Raw genomic sequence first — 7,276 nt, forward strand, 5'->3', positions numbered from 1 at the left:
TTGGCCTTGTGTTTTAGGTTATTGTCCTGCTGAGAGGTGACTTCATCTCCCAGTGTAGATTTGGCCTTGTGTTTTAGGTTATTGTCCTGCTGAGAGGTGACTTCATCTCCCAGTGTAGATTTGGCCTTGTGTTTTAGGTTATTGTCCTGCTGAGAGGTGACTTCATCTCCCAGTGTAGATTTGGCCTTGTGTTTTAGGTTATTGTCCTGCTGAGAGGTGACTTCATCTCCCAGTGTAGATTTGGCCTTGTGTTTTAGGTTATTGTCCTGCTGAGAGGTGACTTCATCTCCCAGTGTAGATTTGGCCTTGTGTTTTAGGTTATTGTCCTGCTGAGAGGTGACTTCATCTCCCAGTGTAGATTTGGCCTTGTGTTTTAGGTTATTGTCCTGCTGAGAGGTGACTTCATCTCCCAGTGTAGATTTGGCCTTGTGTTTCAGGTTATTGTCCTGCTGAGAGGTGACTTCATCTCCCAGTGTAGATTTGGCCTTGTGTTTTAGGTTATTGTCCTGCTGAGAGGTGACTTCATCTCCCAGTGTAGAGTTGTCCTTGTGTTTTAGGTTATTGTCCTGCTGAGAGGTGACTTCATCTCCCAGTGTAGATTTGGCCTTGTGTTTTAGGTTATTGTCCTGCTGAGAGGTGACTTCATCTCCCAGTGTAGATTTGGCCTTGTGTTTTAGGTTATTGTCCTGCTGAGAGGTGACTTCATCTCCCAGTGTAGATTTGTCCTTGTGTTTTAGGTTATTGTCCTGCTGAGAGGTGACTTCATCTCCCAGTGTAGATTTGGCCTTGTGTTTTAGGTTATTGTCCTGCTGAGAGGTGACTTCATCTCCCAGTGTAGAGTTGTCCTTGTGTTTTAGGTTATTGTCCTGCTGAGAGGTGACTTCATCTCCCAGTGTAGAGTTGTCCTTGTGTTTTAGGTTATTGTCCTGCTGAGAGGTGACTTCATCTCCCAGTGTAGATTTGGCCTTGTGTTTTAGGTTATTGTCCTGCTGAGAGGTGACTTCATCTCCCAGTGTAGAGTTGTCCTTGTGTTTTAGGTTATTGTCCTGCTGAGAGGTGACTTCATCTCCCAGTGTAGATTTGGCCTTGTGTTTTAGGTTATTGTCCTGCTGAGAGGTGACTTCATCTCCCAGTGTAGAGTTGTCCTTGTGTTTTAGGTTATTGTCCTGCTGAGAGGTGACTTCATCTCCCAGTGTAGATTTGGCCTTGTGTTTTAGGTTATTGTCCTGCTGAGAGGTGACTTCATCTCCCAGTGTAGATTTGGCCTTGTGTTTTAGGTTATTGTCCTGCTGAGAGGTGACTTCATCTCCCAGTGTAGATTTGGCCTTGTGTTTTAGGTTATTGTCCTGCTGAGAGGTGACTTCATCTCCCAGTGTAGATTTGGCCTTGTGTTTTAGGTTATTGTCCTGCTGAGAGGTGACTTCATCTCCCAGTGTAGATTTGGCCTTGTGTTTTAGGTTATTGTCCTTCCGGCAAGGGGAATCATCTCCCAGCTGGAATGCAGAGGGGAAGCATATTTTCCTCCAGGATTTTGCTTTCTGTTTTATCCTGAAAAACTCCCCAGTATTTGCCGATGTCAAGCATACCCATACCATGATGCAGCCACCGCCATGCTGGGAAATAAGGAGGCCGTTAGTGATGCGTTGTGTTGAATTTGCACCAGACCAGAAGGCTTTGTATTTAGGCCAAAAAAGTTCCATTGAATCCCACTTTGTGACACAAAACAAAATGTTCAAGTCCAAGGGTGGGTGAATGTGATACCCACTTGTATACGTGGGAAAACGGTAGCTTTTACTTTTGTCTTTTTATATAAGATGATTTAATATGCCTGAAATATATTATTATTTTTAAAGTTGTGTTTTTGGTGCATAGTGAGTGAATATGAACCGTGAGTAGTAGACCAGGATTGATGTGGAGATGGTTTGTCCAGGGTGCGTGTGGCAGGTTCAGCTTCAGCAAGCCACACGTAACACCTGGACCAGAGCTGGTCTAGAGACAGACAGGTGTGTATAGGAGCAGTATAGGGAGGATCCCTGGTGTAGTTGGATATGGACACTAGACTAACACCCCTCCATGTGATTGTCTGAAATGACACCCTATTCACTTATATATAGGGCCCATAGGGCTCTGGTCAAAAATAGTGCACTATGTAGGGAATAGGGTGCTGCTTCGGACACCGCCTGTCTGTCTGTGGAGTGTAAAGATGTGTTGATTCTAATCACAATCTTTTTGTAAATTGCATCAAAATGTTTTAAATGTCTCCATCGGATTTATGTTACTGTTCAACTGGAAGATGATTGGCTGATGTCTTAATGATCCTCTCAGGTGGTCACTGCTTTGATTGGACGGGATGAAATGCTGCACAATGAAGGTTCACCTCTGTGAATGGCTGTTATGTTGATTGGGGCGGGTCTGACCTGCTCTCTCTCTCTCTCTGTTTCTATTGGTCACATTAGTGATCCATCTGTCTGTAACTGCAGCTACTGTCTCAAAGACCTCCTTTGGTCGTTTACTAGTTAATACACCCACAAAGTCATAATTATGTATAAACCCCGTCTATTTCTAAAATGTTTATTCTTAAAATCTGATTTTAAACCTAACCACAATGATAACCTAATGCCTAAACTTAAATGAAGACCAAAAACAAACAAAAGTTTGTTTTTCATGAATTTTACGATATAGCCAAATGCCCTGACTTTGTGGCTGTGATACAGACAGGAAGTACACTAAACTACAGGAAGTGCCAGGTCACATGACAGAACAATTATAGAATGAAGTGCAGGTTCTAGAACCATCTCTGGACCAGACCAGTTGGCCATGCAGCTCCTGATTTGAGGGTGGGGACGGACACACTAATGCCTTCTATTTTACCGTCATTATGTCCCTAATGGCAACAATATTCCCTATGTAGTGCACTACTTTTGGCCAGACCACTGTCCATAGGACCTTGCGGTAGACTAGCGTCCTGTTTAGGAGGTGTACTTATACATCAAGCTGCCTCACACTACGGAAACAGGAGATAGACTAGTGTCCTGTCCTGTCTCACTACAGATACAGGAGATTGACTAGTGTCCTGCCCTACACTCAAGCTGCGTCCTCCTCACTACAGAAACAGGAGATTGACGATCCTGCCTGCACACACAAAACAGGAGATTGACTAGCGTCCTGCCTCACACTACAGAAAAAGGAGATTGACTAGTGTCCTGCCTCACACTACGGAAACAGGAGATAGACTATCGTCCTGCCTCACACTACAGAAACAGGAGATAGACTAGTGTCCTGTCCTGTCTCACTACAGATACAGGAGATTGACTAGTGTCCTGCCTCACACTACAGAAAAAGGAGATTGACTAGCGTCCTGCCTCACTACAGAAACAGGAGATTGACGAGCGTCCTGCCTCACACTACAGAAACAGGAGATTGACGAGCGTCCTGCCTCACTACAGAAACAGGAGATAGACTAGTGTCCTGCCTCACACTACAGAAACAGGAGATTGACTAGTGTCCTGCCTCACACTACAGAAACAGGAGATTGACGAGCGTCCTGCCTCACTACAGAAACAGGAGAAACAGAGCCTACACTACAGAAAACAGGAGATTGACTTTCTGACTCTGACGTCCGGCTCACTACAGAAACAGGAGATGGACTGTGTCCTGCCCTCACTTACCACACAGTAATATTGGGTCATTTGAGTCCTCATACTGTGTGTGTTAGTGGATGGGGACTAGTCTACTGTGTGTTAGTGGATGGGGACGGGTTCTCACTGTGTAATAGTGGATGGGATCGGTTACTGTGTGATAGTGGATGGGGACGGCCCACTGTGTGTTAGTGGATGGGGACGGCCCACCTGTGATAGTGGATGGGGACTAAACCACTGTGTGCTAGCGGATGGGGACGGCCCAATGTGTGTTAGATGGATGGGGACGGTTCACTGTGGATAGTGGATGGGGACGGTCTACTGTGTGTTAGTGGATGGGGACGGTCTACTGTGTGTTAGCGGATGGGGACGGTCTACTGTGTGTTAGCGGATGGGGACGGTCTACTGTGTGTTAGCGGATGGGGACGGTCTACTGTATGTTAGCTGATGGGGACAGTCTACTGTGTGATAGTGGATGGGGACGGTCTACTGTGTGTTAGTGGATGGGGACGGTCTACTGTGTGTTAGTGGATGGGGACGGTCTACTGTGTGTTAGTGGATGGGGACGGTCTACTGTGTGTTAGCGGATGGGGACGGTCTACTGTGTGTTAGCGGATGGGGACGGTCTACTGTATGTTAGCGGATGGGGACGGTCTACTGTGTGTTAGCGGATGGGGACGGTCTACTGTGTGATAGCGGATGGGGACAGTCTACTGTGTGTTAGTGGATGGGGACGGTCTGTTTGTGGTGATCTGATCCTCTGTCTGTCTGCATACCTTCTGTGTTGTGTGGGTTCAACTCGTCAGTCAGTACCTACCAATTAGAATCACTAAGGTCATTAGAGATCAGTCAAACTGAAACGTTGTGTAGAGTGGAAGGTAGGCATGTGTACTACATCATACACAATCGTGTGTATTACATCACACAACGTGTGTACTACATCATACACAACGCCAGTAGAGTGGAAGGTAGGCATGTGTACTAGCATCAAATGTGTGTAGAGGGAAGGTAGGCATGTGTACTACATCATACAATGTGTGCAATTACATCACACACAACGTGTGTACTACATCACACACAATGTGTGTACTACATCATACACAACGTGTGTAGAGGAAGGGTGTAGGCATGTGTACTACATCACAGCACAATGTGTACTACATCATACACAACATGTGTACTACATCATACACAACGTGTGTAGAGTGGAAGGTAGGCATGTGTACTACATCATACACAATGTGTGTACTACATCATACACAACATGTGTGTGTACTACATCATACACAACGTGTGTAGAGTGGAAGGTAGGCATGTGTACTACATCATACACAACATGTGTAGAGTGGAAAGTTAACGTGTACTACATCATACACAACGTGTGTAGAGTGGAAAGTTAACGTGTGTCATCATACATCATACACAACACAACGAGAGTGGAAAGTTAACGTACTACATCATATACAACGGTGTAGAGTGGAAAGTTAACTTGTACTACATCATATAGCCTAGAGTGGAAAGTTAACGTGTACTACATCATACAACGTGTGTAGAGTGGAAAGTTAACGTACATCATACACAACGTGTGTAGAGGGAAAGTTAACGAGTGGAAAAAGTTAACGTACTACATCATACACAACGTGTGTACTACATCATACACAACGTGTAGAGTGGAAAGTTAACGTGTACTCATCATACACAACGTGTGTACTACATCATACACAACGTGTAGAGGGAAAGTTAACGTGTACTACATCATACACAACGTGTGTAGAGTGGAAAGTTAACATCATCATACACAACGGTGTAGAGTGGAAAGTTAACGTGTACTACATCATACACAACGTGTACTACATCATACACAACGTGTGTAGAGGGAAAGTTAACGTGTACTACATCATACACAACGTGTGTAGAGGGAAAGTTAACGTGTACTACATCATACACAACATGTGTACTACATCATACACAACATGTGTAGAGGGAAAGTTAACTACATCATCATACCTCTCTGCCTTTTGCATCTATAAACAGGAAGTGATATCAGCAGCATTTAAACAGGACTGTCCTTCATTTCAGGTCTTCAGTCATTTCAGAACAAGAACAACGAAGATAAACCGTGAAAAACAGCCTAAAACGTTATTATCTGTATCTGAAGGCCAAACTAGATTTTTAACGCCGGGAATATTCTAGATACTTTCGCCGTAACAGGAAAATAAAACCTAAAATACATTTAACTGAACAATAAAATGCGAACTATACCTCTGCATGTCTCGGTGCATTTTGACATATGACCCTATGAAATCTCAGTTTCAACTTGAATTGTAAGGGGATGTGCTGTAGTGTAAATATGTTGCATGTGTATACTGAGTGGGACAAACATTAAGAACACCTGCTCTTTTCATGATAGACTGACCAGGTGAATCCAGGTGAAAGCTATGATCCCTTATTGATGTCACTTGTTAAATCCACTTCTACTGGCCAAGCGGCCGGCAGATGCACGCAGGAACTGGACCCTCACACGCCTCAATGGTGAATATGCTCAGGTCAGGCTGCGGATAGGTTTTCTGGAGAGTGGTATCTACGAGGTTCCTATCATCATCACAGACTCAGGCAACCTGCCCTGTCCAATACATCCCCACCACAGGTCAAGGTGTGTCAGTGTGATCACCATGGAGACTGCGTGGACATGGAACGCATTATCGCAGCAGGGCTGGGCACTGGAGCCATCATCGCAATCCTCATCTGTATCATCATACTGCTAGTGATGGTGTTGTTCTTTGTGATGTGGATGAAGAGGAGGGATAAGGAACGTCAGGCCAAGCAGCTGCTCATCGACCCAGAGGACGATGTCAGAGACAACATACTGCACGAACTGACGAAGAAGGAGGGAGGAGGGACCAGGACCTGAGCCCTAGGACCATGCCCCAGGACTACCTGACATGATGACTTTGCTGTCCCCAGTCCATCTGGCCATGCTGCTGCTCCAGTTTCAACTGGCCTGGGGCCCTAGGACCATGTCCCAGGACTACCTGACATGAGGACTCCTTGTCCCCAGTCCACCTGGCCATGCTCCTGCTCCAGTTTCAACTGTTCTGCCTTACGCTTATTCAACCATGCTGGTCATTTATGAACATTTGAACATCTTGGCCACGTTCTGTTATAATCTCCACCGGCAGCCAGAAGAGGACTGGCCACATATGCCTCTAATTCTCTCTTTCTTTCTCTCTCTCTGAGGACCTGAGCCCTAGGACCGTGCCCCAGGACTACCTGACATGATGGCTCCTTGCTGTCCCCAGTCCACCTGACTGTGCTGCTGCTCCAGTTTCAACTGTTCTGCCTTATTATTATTTGACCATGCTGGTCATTTATGAACATTTGAACATCTTGGTCATGTTCTGTTATAATCTCTACCCGGCACAGCCAGAAGAGGACTGGCCACCCCACATAGCCCGGTTCCTCTCTAGGTTTCTTCCTAGGTTTTGGCCTTTCTAGGGAGTTTTTCCTAGCCACCGTGCTTTTACACCTGCATTGTTTGCTGTTTGGGGTTTTAGGCTGGGTTTCTGTACAGCACTTTGAGATATCAGCTGATGTACGAAGGGCTATATAAATAAATTTGATTTGATTTGATTTGATAT

General features: G+C 45.3%; 1 pseudogene; it reads left to right on the forward strand.

The window, feature by feature from the left end:
• Positions 1 to 6,112: 6,112 nt before the first annotated feature.
• On the forward strand, positions 6,113 to 6,524 carry LOC123992891 (annotated as a pseudogene).
• Positions 6,525 to 7,276: the final 752 nt, after the last annotated feature.

The sequence above is a fragment of the Oncorhynchus gorbuscha genome, linkage group LG01, assembly GCF_021184085.1.
Source record: "Oncorhynchus gorbuscha isolate QuinsamMale2020 ecotype Even-year linkage group LG01, OgorEven_v1.0, whole genome shotgun sequence".
NCBI lineage: Eukaryota > Metazoa > Chordata > Actinopteri > Salmoniformes > Salmonidae > Oncorhynchus > Oncorhynchus gorbuscha.